Source organism: Grus americana, chromosome 5 (assembly GCF_028858705.1).
Source record: "Grus americana isolate bGruAme1 chromosome 5, bGruAme1.mat, whole genome shotgun sequence".
NCBI lineage: Eukaryota > Metazoa > Chordata > Aves > Gruiformes > Gruidae > Grus > Grus americana.
This window is the reverse complement of record NC_072856.1, coordinates 51,664,521-51,679,183: the sequence shown is the minus strand read 5'-3', so window position 1 is coordinate 51,679,183 and position 14,663 is coordinate 51,664,521. Positions and strand designations below refer to the sequence as shown.

Sequence of the window (14,663 nt, the reverse complement as noted above, 5' to 3'; positions counted from 1 at the left end):
AGGTGCAGTCAGAACAGCGGAGGTATCACTAACTGCAGCACGCTTCATGATATCCCATGCTCATGGAGGAAAACATCTGTAGGTTATCCCATCCAGCAGCTGCTAGGGATCTGTACTATTTTGCCTGAAGCCATTCCGTAGACTGCAGGGAAAAATATTAGTGATCCGCAGGATAGGCCAGGCTAGCTGACATGGATGTAACGTTAGGCTTAGCTGCAAGACCGGGAGCGGCAGAATTTGTAACCAGAGTATGTTTTTTCTGGTCAAGCTCCTTGGGATATTAACTCACATTTTTCTAACTCCTTCTCTTGTCCTTGTGGTTTATAAAGAAAAGGAGGTTTTTTTGCCCTGTTAATTTCCTGAAGCACAGCGTATTGCTTTCTTGTTTTACATAAAGCTTCTGCTCTATTTTTGAATAACATAATGAGTGAAAAATGACTTTATCCATCCTGGTGGCAGGACAGCAGTTTGTTACGCTGCCAGCTGGAGGACCTGGATCAGAAACAAATTTGGGTTCCCAGGCTCCGCGCCAGAAGAGCTGAGACATATTTTTGAGGTGATGTACTTGGACTCTAGGGGGAGATTGTTGACTGAACTGAGCTGCTTTCAAAAACATCCTGGCAGCTGAGCCGCGAACACTGCTGGTCTTTGCCTCAACATGGACAGGTCTCCTGCCCCGTGCTGTGCGCAGCGGGTAGGAAGTGCTCCCGGGAGCTGGAAGTGCAGGTGAAGAATTTGGGATACTCTGAGTGGAAATTAAGTTCCTGCATGTATGTTCACACTTATTTATTGGTTGTTATTGTTATTATTGCATCGATCCAAGCACCAGGAGGTCGTGTATAACGATGAGTGCGGGTTGTTGGAGGGGGGGCTGCCCTTTTCACATGGAGCCAGAGCTGAAACTTGAGTAGATGATGATGATGATGCAAGGCCATCGCTTCCCACATCACCACCCTGGACTTGACCTAGCCCCACACCACTCTCTTAAAGCACTCTGTCTCTGTCCCATCCCTATAGCCCTTTCCACCACGCTCCATGGTCCTTCCTCATCTCCCAGACCATTTCCACCTTAGCCATGCTCCTGCTGTCTTAGGGAGGTGCCAGGTGTAAGCTGGAGGCCGCAACTTGCCCTGGAGCACCCCTGAGAAGTTTGGTAACTCTAAAGCTGCAGCTTTTTTAAAGGGCTGAACTTGTACAGGGCCTGATCCATTATAGCTTGTGTCTCTGTGAGGCAGCATCTTCCAGCTGCTGTTCTCTCCATGGATAAAGGTTTCGTCAGCTGGAATGACCTGCTTCCACATTTTGTATGGATGTATTAAGTGCTTGGAAAAGCTCCAGGTATGCCAAGTGAGGCTATAAAGGGAAAACTACAGAGTGAGACTACAAGGGAAAGCATGTTGTTAGGACCATTTTATTGAGAAAGAACACCCTTTTCTCCTAGCTGGGTAGACACAGTATTGATAATTATGACTGTATGATTAGATGGTCATTGATAGGTATGTTTATGAATTATATTTTATTGTTTATGTATACCTGTAGTTACTTCAATGAGTGAAATACAGAATTAAGTGTATTAGTAGCACTGAGCAGTAAAAAGTCACTATAGAATCAAGAGAAGTCTACATAGACATGAATCACATGTCCTAGATATACAATAATTATCATAATACAAGAAATAGAGGTTTCAGTAAAGCTGCCAGGTGACAGGTTTAAAGCAAAGGAAGACATTTTTTCACACAGCCAATAGTTAAAACGTGGAACTCCTTGCTACAGGCTGAAGCTTACATGAACCTTTTTTAGACAAGTTGATAGAAGAAAAGTATCTTGGGCTTATAGCATAACAGCATCTAATTGCATATTTAGCTGAAGCTTTTAAGCAGCAGGTCTCTGTAAACATGGAAGAATGCTGTAGAGCATCACTGTGCATTTGCCCTGCTCTTCCTTAGGATGTGGCTGGCACCAGGACGTGGGCAAGAGGAGCTTTGGTCTGACTGTCGTCTTCAACTCTTACAGTGAAGGCTAAATGGAATTATGTGACAGGGACATAAAAGGAGAAATAAAGGCAGAGGGTTGGATGCTGATTTAGTTAGCTCTGGCGTAAATCCAAGGGTGCAATCAAATAGTGCATGAGAGCCACAGTGCACTGAGGTACCTGGGAGCAGCTTCAGCCCACCTCCCCAAAGGCTCTGCGGGCACCAGTATTGTACTTCCCATTCAATAAGGCGAGCCCAGACATAAATTTCCATCTGGCCACTTTCAAGATCTTACTCCATCTGCCTGACCTATGAAGGAAGAAATCCTGCTCAACTAGAACCTGTTAACTCCAGGAAGAACCCTCTCTGGGTACTCGACAACTAAAATCCCAGTCTTGAAGAGACTTGAGCACATATTGGCATGGCGTGCACACACACACAGATCTCTGCACACATGTGCTTGCTTACTCACGGAGATCGGCTGCTTGACAGGGGCTGTTCTGCAGGTCCGGAGGGGTTTGTAGATGCCAGGTCAGAGTGTCCATGCCATCAAAAAATATCCAGTAAAAGTATGCAGTCCTCCAAATCCATTGGTGCGCACCTAAGTGGCCAAATTTGCCTTATTGTCCTCTTGTTTCCCTGTTGTCTCTTGAACTTGGCTGATAAGCATTTGAGGTGGGTTGGCCCAGGCTGGATGCCAGGTGCCCACCAAAGTGGCTCTATTACTCCCCTCCTCAGCTGGACAGGGGAGAGAAAAATATAAGGAAAGGCTCGTGGGTTCAGATAAGGGCAGGGAGAGATCATGTGGTTTGGAGAGGCAAGGTGGAGGAGGAGTTGCAAAAGCAGTTTCCCAGTAGAGGTAACAGCGGTGCATGGCTTTCGATTGGGCTGAGTTTGCCTTGGTACCCAGCGTGATCCATCTGCCTTCACCTCAGCGACGTCAGCTGGCCCCAGAGTGGTGGTGAGGTTTACCTGGTTGGCCGGTGCTGGCTGTGCACCATACCCATGGCATGGCAGTCTCACCTGAATTTGCTGAGAGCAGTGTCTCAAAACCCCCGGGTGACCTCTCAGGCCAACGCCATCCGTGGCACCCTCAACCAGATCAGTGGCACTGACCAGTCAAGAGATTCACTGTCGGTTGCACCTAAGGGTTGGCTTTGTTGCATGCAGTTAAAAGCTGTACCGTCAGTTTGTTTGCTCTTCCTCCCCCAGATTTGGCATTCCTCTGATTTTGCAGCCAACTGTAGGTTGTTTTTATTTGGACCAAATCGTGCCTTGGGGCAAAACTGACATCACTGCTGGGCCTCCTTAGGGAAATGAGGAGCAGGGTGTGGGGAGCCGGCTGCAGGAAGCGCCTCCGTTTCCCACCACTGAACTGGGAGGTGAACTCCGCTCGCCAGACAGGTTAGTGGGGTCCGGCATGGGATGGGTTTCACAGCAGCCCTTTGTCAGCTACGCGGCTCAGGAATCTCGTCAGGTGGAGAGCTTTTGATAAGTTAAGACTTGCATGCTGTGTGGTGTAGGCTGCTCCGTTGCTGTCTCGTGTTTGTCGGGGGATTTGAGGTTTTTTTTAATCATCATTTTAAAGAGCAGTACTGACAGGGTTTCTGTGTGTTTCTGGTAAATTCAGAATCGTGGATGTAAATAAATGAGGACTAATCTTGTGGTTGTCGGTAGGTGGTAAAGTCTTTTTCTTCAAGTAGTGCGCAGTTCCTACTTTGCTTAGTTACAGCGTTTCCAGCTTGGAAGAAAGAGTGATTAGTGAAAATTTTAATGATTATTTCATTTGCTAACTTCCTTTGCTAGCCCCTTTTTTTCCTTGTGTTTAGATATCAGTATGATGTTGCCTTATGTCTCCCACACTTTACCTTGTTTTATACCTTACATGGTGACTGGACTTTAGCTGTGTAATTCCTGGCTTTCCCTTTTATCTAGTTGTTTCCGACCTTTGGAGTTGGGTTGTGTAACCAGAGGTGCAAGTAACGTTTTTCCACTGAAGATCAGACACATGTCATTTAAGACAGGGTCTTTAATGTCACTTTGTAGTTGCTAGTTCAACATGCAACAAGTTACTAAAGTTAACTTGTAAATATTGTGAGCAGTTTATCTTCCAAAGAAAAGTACTGTTTGAAGAGAGCCAGTGCCTGTTCCAGCCACCCCAGCATCAGATGCTGCCGCTCGCGCCGCTAACATTGAACTATAACCTGTCTCTTATTTCACGCTAAACGGGATAACAAAAGTATTCTTAGAAATGGGCTGTTTCTAAAATATCAGCAGCTTGTTTGGTGTGGCATCTACAAAAATTAAAGTGTGTTTTTTAAAGAAGTCCTCTGTTTTCATTTTGGCACAAATCATAGATGTACACAGAGGTATCAGTAAGCACAGGCTCTGGAGATGGGCTGCTTCTCATTAAACATGCATGTGCCATTGTCTTCTTACTTCTTTAGACCTGGCCTTCATTTTGAGGTCAGACTTTAATTTCTGAAGAATATAATTTAAAGCTATTTATAGCGCTTCATGATTACCTGCAACTACTAATGAAAAAGACTTGGCAACAGAGAAGTAAATACGTAGCAGCTGCAGCTGCTTTAACTCCACTAGAGGTAGTAAAAAAGAAGGCCTAAATGTCCGAGCCAGTTTAACAGGGGGGCAGAAGCAAGCGAAACGTCTGTTCGATTGCAAAAAGTTTTACAGGCAGAAGGCGACAATACGGGAGGCTCCGGATCCCTGTATTTAAAGTTTACTTTGCTGTTTGTCTTGAGTGGGGTCAGTGTTGTAGTGAATAATTTATAGGCAGCATGAATGAGCTCATTAGTCACCTTTTCAGAGCTTAAATGAGTTTTGCGGTTGTCATTATCTGGGCCTTCTGTTCAACGGCAGGGCAAAAGGACGGCTTGGCGGCTGGCTGGCTTGTGGCAGGACAGCCCGTCTCCTGCAGCCTCCACTGGCATCTGTCTTCTACTGAACCCCTGCTCTGCTGCCCAGGGCTGGTCCAGTAACCTGCAGGGGTTTCTCCAGTGATAACGTCGTCTTTTTTTTTTTTTTTTTTTTGTACGTGATGTTTGATTTGATCTTGTGTTGTTTTCATGTTGTATTTCTTTTTTCCATTATGGAAAAAAATACTGCAGATTATGTGGCAAGTGATGTGGAATAAACAAACCCCTCTACCTGCGTACAAGCAATAAAAGTGACCTTTCTCCACAAACGTACTTCAAAATTTTGTTATAGCCATAGCATGTTTTTGTCCTTGAAATGCTTATGGAAGTGCTAAACTGTGCTGGAACTAGGTGAACGTTAGAAGGAGGCATAACTATCAGTGTTTACAGGGCTGCAGATTTGAAGAAAAAAAATTTCCCAAGATTATTTCAGAGTGCTTTGCTGCCAAGGCCCACTCCATCCTTGTGAGAAACCTGTGGAATGAGAAATTTGCCTGCAAAAATCTGTGAGGTATCAGATGCACTGTACCTCCTACATCACTGCAGCTGTTAACTGAAGCTACCTGTTGCCAAAAAGACTGGAGCAGTGCCAGAAGACCCGGCATAAATTAATGCCCCACTGGATAAGTCAGCTCATAATCATAACGAACTTTTGTCCCCATGGAGAAGCCAAAAGCTACTCGCGCAGAAACCCACCTCACAGGATATGAATGTGGCAGCCAAGGGGTGGTTCTCTGGCCATAGCTGGCAACAGAAGTTGCTGCTGGGATGCAGGTCATTTAGCTGTGCTTTTTTTCTGTGCCAGCTTTCCTCCTTCCTTCCCAAATCTCGCTTACCTGCTCTGCCTGGTGGCTGCTCTGTGGTTCAGCCATGGAGCCCGCCTCGCCTGTGGCTGTGGAGGGGAGCACAGGACAGTGCAGAAGCTTTCTGCAGATGCTACTGACTCTTTTTAGTCCTTCCACTGCAATTTTTCATTGCTTTCTGTTCCTTGCTCCCTGATGCATTTAGTAGGCTGGTACGTAGTACTGAAAACACACCAAGGATAAAAGTCTGCTTAATCATTTTATGACACTCTGCTTGTTTCCTAAAACCTGTAATCCTCTCAGCATCCCTTCGCAGACACAATTGTAGGTCAGGCGTGCTTGTGCTTCATCACTGCATCACCTCATGCAGGCTCTTGTAGCTGTCTCTGTTGCCACAGTCTGGGAATCAGGACCCACATCTCGCAGGATTTCCTCCAGGAACAATGTTCAAGAAACGTACAGGAAGAGTAGTACCGAGTGGTGAGTAGAGGAAAGCATCCTCCGGAATATCCTGTGCTACAAAGAGCTGGAAGTCAAGCTGGGACTTCAGTACAGTCATGCCTAGGAAATCCACCTGGCGCAATCAAAGTGGTCAGAGGAGAAAAATTGCCTACTCGCTTACAACCCTAGTGACAGCAAATTGTGTTTAGTGTCAGGTCCCGAGATCCTCACTTGATGAGATGTGAGCACAAACTTCATGACCTGTGAGGTCCTATTGCAACTAAATTTTGCGTGCACAGATATAAAAAGGACAAACTCCTGAAGTCTTTGATGAAACGAACAGCTTGTATTCAGGAAAGCTGAGGCAGGACTCGAGATGTTGTCCAGAAAGAATTTTGTTATAGTTTTAGAAATTCAATTTGGCAAATACAGTTGGGGAACTTTATAAAAAGAACTTGGTTCTTCATTATAGTTTTTTCCAAAACTTGTGGTCTTTACAAAGTGCAGTGTTGGCTGCTGCTTTTTCTCCACCTTGCTTTTAAGAACAAAAATACAGTTGATTTCTGGTTCTGCTGATTACTTGTAAGTTTGACTTCAGCTGCCAAATGGCGAATACTAACGTTGAGATAACTCCAGGCCACATTTTGTGGTGTTACACCTGTATAACAGATAGCAGAGTCCATGCACCAAAACCCAGAAAACATTTCTTTCTTTTTTAGCCTCTTCAAACAATGCAACAGTACCAGAAATACTGGCTTGTATTGGAATTAACGTACCGGCTGCGTTAGGTTAGGTGTGATTTCAGACCAATATAGCCATTATAGCAGAAGACTGCAGTAAAGATATGTTTATTCCAGCAACTTTTTGCTTCCCACTGGCTGGGCTACTAAAATAAGCTGCACTGGCAGAAGCGTCTCTTTACCAGTACAAGCTAGGTTTGTGCTTGGAGTGCCCATATGTTGGTGCAGTTACACTGGGAAAGCATCTCTTATATGGACTTGTTTTAATAAATGTATGTAGGACAAACTAGCATGCACGATACTCTCCTCCCACCACACTCCTGTACAGAAACACACTTGCTGGTAGCTTGTCAGCTGTATATAATTTTAGTGCTAAGTATACTCATTTTCTTAGAAGCTTCAAGCAAGTGTTACTACAATAACATCGTAAATGTGCAGACATTATTTTATAATGGAACTATTTCATAAAAACTCTGGATTTTATAGTAAGAAACTCATTATATTTTAGCCTGTGAAACAAAAATGCTGTAGATGATATTTTTGTTTGCTCACACTTCTGACAAAGCTTCACATCGGTGCTCCTTCTCTCACTGATTCAGTTCTGTTTCTGTTGGGTTTTGCCAGCTGGGGCAAATGAGAACTTGAAGAATAATTAAATGAAGGGTTGGGAAAATGCTTTGTAAATCTGATTCCATGGTCTCAAGTGAATAAGCAAAAGACAGATCTATCAGTAAGCTGGAGTGAGCTGGGCCCTCACTGCGTGTGCAGCTTCTATCTTAGCTGTGGTTGGGGTGGGAGAAGGAAGGGGAACACTTGCTTGTAAAAGACGGGGCAGGAAGGCAGGGCACGGCTGCGCTCAGGGCAGCTGTGAGGCAAGAGCTGCTCTTTGTCATGGGCACGAGGCACCGTTTGTCAGCCGGTTTGGTGTGTTACCTCTGTTTGAGGCAGAGACTCTGGCTGTTCAGGTCGGAATTCTGATACGGCTCTTTCTCTGCCCCAAAAGTGGGCATAGTACAAACAACAAAGCCAAGTTAAAAATAAAGAAGTGTTGATGTTGTAGGTTCTGTATGAGGGCCTGGAGAAGAACACTGGGAACAGGAGTTGTGAAAGAGGAAATGAGCAAACACATACTGCATTCACGATTAAGTTTTTAATAGTGCCTGAAGGTGTTAAGCATGCTTCTGCTCCATACAAGATGAAATCCATTGCCTCAGAGAAACCAGAAGTTTAGGAGTGGCAAGATGGGGGACGTCAGTCATTCTGCATGGGGGAAGAATGGGAACAAACCGAGATGGCCAGTGTACGGTGTTGGAGCCAGATGAGGGTCTGATCACTGATCACAAGGGGCAGCAGCCCTGTCCACTTTGGTCTTTAAAAGGTACCTTGCACATCAGAACCAAGAGGTTTTTGGGTATGGTTGCATGTCAAATTATAAATCTACTAAGTAAGCTTAGTTGGCAAACTTGCAGCAGACCCCAGGGAAGATATTTGACTCTGACATAGAGAGAATAAACATTGGCAAGGATGCCAGTCAATGAGGACATTATAATTGGAGATTAGGTTAGGAATGGGGGCTTAGAGGTGAGGATAAGAAGTGCAGGTCTGTTGAATGGTGAGACTGGGGAGGTCAGAGAGCAGAAAGTAGAAATATTTAGCAAGGTCATGTGGTGTGGTCATAATACTAGCAAAGGAAGGTGTTCCCAGCAGAGATGGAGATGGAGGGGGGAAGATGAGCTTTGGAGGGTTGATAAAGAGCCTGCGACCCTTGCTGTGCTCATTTTGCAATGAGGGCTTGTGGGAGGTAATCAGGGATTCCAATCTAGAGGAGGATAAGAGATAAAGGAGTATAGGGAGATGACTGGAAATCCTCATTAAATAAGATACTGCAACATCTGCAGTTGGTATTCGGAAATCTGAGTGGAAAGATTAGACTGTTGTATATTAGCCCACAAGGCTAAAGTGCAGTTCTGCACTGTTGGTACTTCTAATCGGCCTTCGGTATGGCAAATACTTTGCTCTTGATGTACAAACAGTTTTCATCTGCCAGCGTTGCAAATATTTTGCTAAATGAGTTAATCATAGAATCATAGAGTTAGTGTTATTCCTGTCTTAGAGAAATCAACACCCTAATAAATTTGGTGGCTCGCCTAAGATTACAGTGAGTTACTTGATGGCCATACTTCGGATGTTCTGATACTGCTGGAGCCTCTTAAGCCAGCAGTTAATGATCTTTTAGTGACGCCATGTGAGATGGTATTTTCCTTTCTTAAATAAGTTGTATTAAGTATTCCAGCAACGAGTCAGAAGCAGCTGGGGGACAGTCTTCCCAAGAGGCAAGATATCAGTGTTTACCTCGCTGCTGGTGTTTTACCACTCTGCAAGTCAGCAGCTGCAGTTGCTGCTGAGCTCAGAGGTGAGCGGGAGCCAGCGAGAGGCTGCCCCGCACTGCTGCCCCTCGTGGGGTACCTCGGCGGGGAGCCCCGTGCCAGCCCTTCCACCCAGCGTGCAGTCCATCCCCCTGCTCTCCTGCGCTTCTGCATCACCCACTGCTGGCCCCTGTGCTCGATCACGCTGGCTTTTCTGTCTACATGGCAAATGTCTCGCAGCGTGGTCCATCACTGTGATCCTTAGTGTGCGCTCTGGGGAAATTCCTACCCGCCGTGGAAGAGATATAAAACTCTGGAACTGATCTTATTCCACCAGTATCCATGGGGAATTTTGCCACTAATTTTGAACAGAACTGAGTTATGTACCTGAATAGGATGCATACACAATGTATTCCAGGCGTAATATTCTTTGCATACTACCCTGCATCTCACGAGGCTTCCCCCTTCTCACTCCAGAAATACTTCTCATTAGCTGAATTCTTCTTGGTATTCTGTTCTAAGACACTTGACTTTCACGAGTGATGATAAATGCAATAAATCTCCTTGCTTGCCGATAGAGACATGTTGATCCACTCAGAAAAAGGTCTGAAGCATTTGGACTAAATGCAGGTGGGTGGAGTTATGACTTGGTAATTTAGTTTGGGTTTGAAACCAAACAGCCATGAGATAAGAACTGTGTAAACTTATGGTCTGCTGACTGTTAGAGTGTTAGGGCTGGTGGAGTCACAGGGCAGGATTGGTTACCGGTGGGTAACGATGATACTCTGCTGCCGGATTCTTCAATCCAGCTGCTGGCATGTCTTCTTGAAAATATGCAAGAATGTGAACTAGCACTTCACTGGGTAGGGGAGGGAAAGCTGTCGGCAAAAGGAGGTCTTAGCGAGTTATGACAGGAATTTCTAGTTTGAGAGAATCAACAAAATGCTTTTCAGCCCTGCACTTTCAGAAAGAGGTAGTTGCCACTCTTGTCTAAAAATGTGAATTTCGCAAGTGTCAGAGAGATTCAGAGAGGTAGCCCGTGCCTTGGGAAATGACTAAGTATGGACACAGACACGCAGGAGTACACAGTGGTGACCCTGGTCAAGCAGGATAATACTGTGTGGGCCAGCACAGAATTCCTGCAAGGCCTTGAGACAGCTGTCCTAACTTTTCTAAATAAAATGGCTAAAATGCTTTTCTTCTTGGCTTAGGGATAATTTACGTGTCCCAGGCTGCATTGGAAAGGATCTACCAGTATACCTGTATTTTTAACTCGTATTACGTTGTTTATACATTTCTGCAGCAGACCTTTTCTACACTGAAAGGAAAATTAATTTTGAAGTATGCTAGATCTGCAAGCCTTGTTTACCCAGAGCGGAAAATCCTTGATTTTTGTGGATCAGCTATAAAACAATTTCATGTACTTATTTTGCGGGTGGGCAGCCATACTGCTGCGAATCACTGAAGCTGCTTGAGATCAAGCATGTTGCATATGGGAGACCGTACGTTTAACTAATGTTGTCTAGACTGGGCAACTTCTTTTTTGTTTTTAAATCAAGTTTGTTCCCTCCAATTAACTGATGGTAAGGTTTTTTTACTCAAGTTAATACTAGGTATGTCAAAGTATGGTAGCAGGGGAGAAAACGCACTGTACTTCCTAACTAAACCAAGCCTTATTTTAAAGCAGATTTCCTTAGACTAAAGAAACAAACTGTTTTTTTCTTGGCAGTTATTGCAAATTTCTGCAACGCTGTTCTTTACTGCACAGTGTGAAGACAGACCCTCAGCAGAGGCCGTAGTTTCACCATACAGAGTCAGCAGCAGAGACCCCCCCCTGCATTATGACCTTCTTGCTGCTCCCCACGGGCATGCTCTCCCCGGCCCCGCACGCCTCTCTGTAGGACCCGGCTTCTGCACAAATTCGGATATGGGTGTGTTTGAAACTGCCTGACGGACCTTCTCAATACCGGGGCGTCTGCTCCCACTCGTGTGTCGGTGGTGGGTTTGCAGGCGCTGCCCTCCACGGCAGGAATTAATTGCCTGCTGGGAGACGTGCAGGTCGGAGCCTGGTGTTTCGGTGTTGAAAGATGTCTCCCCTGCTCCTCTTCAGGGGGGAGGGAGAAACAAGGCTCCGGTCTGCTGATCTTTGGACTTCTGGTGCCCGGTGGTGCCGTCAGTGGCGACCGTGTAATTTACTGTAGTTGAGCCGGGGTCGGTCTGGCCGGGCCTCCTGTCACCAGCGGCCGTCAGGCCACGGGTATGGGGAGAGACTCGTACAAGTGGGACCGCCGGTGGGGACCGGCAGCGCCGCCAGTTCTCTGCACGCCGGAGACTTCTCCCCGGGCGCTTCCCGCCTCCCTCCCGACCTCGAACGCACCCGCCCGCCCCAGGCAAAAGCCGCCGGCCCGGCGCGACCCCGACGCCGCTAGGCCCGCGGCGCCCGCCCGCCCGCTTCGGAGGCGACCCCGCGCCACGCCGCCGGGCGGGGGGTGACGGGCTGGGGCGGGCGCCCCCGCGGGAGGACACGTCCGAGCAGCCGCCGGCGGCGGGTGCCCGTCGAGGGTGGCGGCGAGCCGGGGTCCCCGCGGCCTGCCGTGAGGCGCGCCGCCCGCGCCGCCGCCCTCCCCCACCGCCGGCGGCCCTCCCTTCCGCGGCTTCTCCCGTCTCGGCTGGCCCAGCCCACGTTTTCCCTCTCTCCCCTCCCTCCCTGGTCATGTGTCGCCTTTTTTGTTTGCAGTGGAAACAATTTCTCGCTCTTCGGCTCGCACCGAGGCGGACCGCTGCCCGTCGGGAGCGCGGGGCGGGCGGGGGGCGGGCGGCGGCCGGGCCCCATGCTGGCGGAGGGGCCCCCTGCGCCGGGACCCCCGCGGCACCCTCGGGGCTCGGGCTGAGGCGGGGGGCGCGCGATGCCCGGCTCCGTCAGATGAAAGTTTGCGCCACAGCCATGAAGGGACCGCGGTGAAACCGCCGCCCCCCCCACCCCGCCAGGTAAGTTGTTGTTGTTGTTGTTGTTCGCGGGGATTGCGCAAGGCGCTGGCGGGCCCGCCTGGGGGGCGGCGCGGTCCCGCCCGGCCCGGCCCGACCAGGCTCGGCTCGGCCCGGCTCGGCCCGGCTCCGCGCCACAACTTGGCCAGGAGTTGGTGCGCGGCCGCGGCGTGCGCGCCGCCGTGTCCCCGCCGAGCCCGGCCGGCCGGCCGCGCCGCGGGGCCGCCTCCGGCCCGAGGTGGTCCCGCCGGGGGCTTCCGGGAGCTGCTCGGGCAAGGACTTTTGAACACGCACGCACGCACACGTATCTATAGAAAAGAGAGCGAAAGAGGCGCCGCTCGGTGCGCAGGGGCGCGCGGCGGGCAGCGAGTGGCGGGGCGGGCGCGAGAAGTTGCCTTCCCGGTGCGGCGGGGCCAGCGAGGGCCGTGACATCTGGCCGGCATTGGAGGTATGCGCGCCGCCGGCCGCCCGCGCCCGCCCAGCCGGAGCAGTCCCAGTCTCCTAGCAACGCCATTGATTGGCTGCGGCAGCGGCCAATGGGCGCCCGCCCCCCGCCTGCCCTACCCCCTCACCCCCCCCCCCGTGCGACAAGTACGGTAGGAGCGCTGCGCGGGGGGGCCGTCCCGGGGTGCCTCCCCCCTCCCCGGTCACTCCCCCCGCCGGGCCGCGGGTGAGGCGGGCGGCAGCACCCGGCGCGGGCGGACGGGCGCGGAGGCCCCCTCGGGCGAGCGGCTATGTAGATATCTGGTGGAGCACCCGCAGTTGGCAGGGGATTAAAAATGTTCGCCTAACTGCGGGCTCTCATGTGACCGGCGCTCCTTTGTCTGGCGGCGGGGCGCCGCGGCAGCCGCCACAGGCCTCGTTACCCCCCCCCTTCCCCCCCCTCCCCCAGCACGCACCCCCCCGGGTGCAGCCACGGCCAGCCCCTGCCGCCGGGGGGCAGGCAGCCCCGGGCACCCTTCCCGCTGGGAACCGCTCTCCGGCCGGGCTCTGCCGGGCCACCCTGCAGACGCCGGTGGCCGGCCCGAGGGGGCTCCGCGGGGCCCGCGGTCGCCCAGTCGCCCCCGGCACCCGTGAGGACCGCTGCCTGGAGAGGGGGAAAAAGAAAGCAAGCAAGAAAGAAAAAAATAAAAGGGATGGTATGATACGGCCCTTTGGGAGGATACTGGCAAATAAGCAAATTAAACAGAAAGAGAGCAGCGTGTTGTCATAGCAACACTGCAATTAAATTACTTTACTGTCAGCCATCATATAATTTTCCTGTTTAGAAGCTCATGGGACGTAACTTCCATTTGGAGTCAAAGTTGAGCGTGCGGTGTAGGTAGGCGATGCTGGTGCCCCTGGACGCCGGCGGTGCTTGTGTTTACCTTCTGGCTGGATGCTGTTTTGAAAGCTAGGAAGTGGGACCTACGTAAGTTTAGCCTCCCAGTGTTTATATCTGCCTCAGTATTTTTTCCTCTTCCAGATACTTGTGTAAAACCACACATGTTTGCTGAGCTTGTTGGGCGATGGTGTGTATTAACGGGCTTCTGTGCATAAAAATTCCATATGTTTCTTTTTTAGTAATGGCTGCGTTGGTGTAAAGTGTTTATAGAAAGAGCCGAGGAACTTTTCATTTTTGCCCTTTTGTAACAGCTGAAATATATTCTACCCTTTCCCTTTTCCAGAATGGCTATCTTGCTCTTTTTTTTTTTTCCTATAGGTACATGGTTCATTCTGTTGTTACATGTAGTTTTTTTGCCCTTTGTTTACAGTATTGACTGCGTTACTGCATGACTTAAGGGAACTGCTGAGGATATGTTTTAGATACAGGGAATCACTTTGCTCTTGTTCAACATTTCTGCAGGAAGTTCTGTTGTTTTTAAATCTGTTATTAACTCTTTCCAGTTTTCATTTCACTCCTGCTCACGTCTCCAGACCTAAATCCTGGTAGTTTTCCTGTATGGAAAAGCTAAGGGAACCTGTCTCCTGCTTCTGAGGCAGAATTATTTGGCTCCTGCTCATTTCTTTTGAGTTGAGCAGGCACCCAACTTCTGAAGGGCTCAGGTCCTCCTGAATATTAGGGCTTGCAGGTATCCCCCCCCCCCCAGGGCCTGCTGGTGCAGTACCCTTGGCAGCTCGTCCCACCTTTCCTCTGCCACTGTTGAGCATCACAGCAGTCTTTCTGACTCTGTTTTCTACCATGTTTGAAATACAGTTCAGCTTATGTTAAAATCTTTTCTGTTTACATACATTTTTAAAGTGCTCTGTTCCTCTGGTGCTTGTTTCCCCGTGTCTTGGCCCTGGTCCCAAAACTACCGTGCATTGCTTTCCCTCCTCCCTTCTCCCACCCTTGCTGGTTTTGAAGTTCTTCTGTCATTTTTGAGTTTTGTTGCAGCTGTGACTGTAGTGGGATTGGATGCTTGTTTGCCTCAGCCAT

General features: G+C 49.2%; 1 protein-coding gene across 11 annotated transcripts in view; it reads left to right on the top strand.

The window, feature by feature from the left end:
* Nucleotides 1–14,663, top strand: part of FOXN3 (forkhead box N3) — a 211,729-nt gene that overhangs the window by 60,882 nt on the left and 136,184 nt on the right. For 3 of the 11 annotated variants that reach the window (XM_054825849.1, XM_054825847.1, XM_054825845.1), the window contains exon 1: nt 11,949–12,247. The exons of 5 other annotated variants lie outside the window; for them this stretch is intronic. The gene's annotated coding sequence lies outside the window, so the exon portion shown is untranslated. Of the gene's footprint in view, nt 1–11,941; nt 12,248–12,938; nt 13,656–14,663 lie in introns of those variants that run through there. 3 more of the 11 variants (XM_054825844.1, XM_054825840.1, XM_054825842.1) reach the window with 3 other exon arrangements.